Source organism: Gadus macrocephalus, chromosome 3 (genome assembly GCF_031168955.1).
Source record: "Gadus macrocephalus chromosome 3, ASM3116895v1".
Taxonomy (NCBI): Eukaryota; Metazoa; Chordata; class Actinopteri; order Gadiformes; family Gadidae; genus Gadus; species Gadus macrocephalus.
Window position 1 is genome coordinate 22,253,813 of NC_082384.1, and position 1,446 is coordinate 22,255,258.

A 1,446-nucleotide genomic window follows, 5' to 3' on the forward strand; every position below is an offset into this window, starting at 1 on the left:
TTATAATCTACACTGCCTAAGAGGAGGTTATATATTGAGATTAATGAGTACGGTATCACATTGACTCAAATGATGAATTGCTAGTGAGTTTCTTCCTTGATATGTTTGTTGAGGGAAGTTCATTTGCAGTATGTTATTGTATGTTTAAGAAGCAAAACAAACATGGATATGTTGTGACTTGCTTAGCGATGAGCAAAGCTTGTATATGGTGACAGGAGCACCTGTTTCTGCGATGTTCATGCATTTAGAGTGAAGACTAATTATTCGCATGATTTGCCTTTACATATGATTAATACAATAATATTAATTAATATAAATAGCAATAAATTCAAGGCCAGCATATTTTTGCTGGCCTTGAAACCAACATACAAGAGCGTAGAAACTAACACAGACAATTCATCAATGACAAATCTATGTTTTATTCATATGCATTTGCAACATATCTCACCCCAAGTTAACAAAAAAAAACACATCTCCCCTGTCAGTTCCTGTGTCAGTGTGTAACGTGTGTATCCAAACGGGACCGTTATCGTAAGGTATAACGAATGGTGTGTCAGAAGGTCACATCCAAGGTCGTCCCTCTGCTCACTGGCACGTTTCCCTCCCGCCTCCCGTCCCTCCCCGTGATGGACGACCGCTGATGACCTCACCGGGGAGAAGTGGGCGGAGCAAGGATGGCCAAGATGTCAAAACAACTCTATTTAGGGACCGAAATATGAATTATAAGGACAGAATACAATCTAACAATCATGAACAAACAATGAGAACACATAGATAAGATCATGATAAAATAAGTCAAGGTAACTATATATATATATATATTATCTTAATTATCTTAATATATTTGTGTAAAAAAATATATATATTTATGTTTACCTTGGAATAATATATTATACCTTGGAATAAATATCTACATTTATTTATATATATATATATATATATTTATTAATTCAAATACATATATGTTTATGTATCATTTATATACATTTATTTATACATAAAAATAAATATAAAAACATAAATGTATCTATATCTATGTATTTATTTATTTCTATGCGTATGTGTGTGTGTGTGTGTGTGTGTGTGTGCATGGTCATGCATTTATGTGCTTCGTATTATTGTGCGTCAGGTCTGCGTGGATAAAGGAGTACACATCAGACTCATTATCAAACTCTCTGGTTTCCACCCATCCAGCCAGCCCCTTCCAGCACTACTGCTGTTTCAGGCTTGCTCGCACTTGGCGACCGTCTGCCCCGGTGGAATCAATAACATTCTTCCTCCTGCACTCTAGCAGAACGCTCCAAACACCAGGCCAGACTGCCAGGCTAGGGGCCCATTCAGCGGGGCTTACATAAGGCCACACAACGGGGGTCATCACAAGAAAGCCTCTGTTGCGAGGCAGCGCTGAAACCCGATTGGTCAATTGAAAACAAATTGTTCCCACTT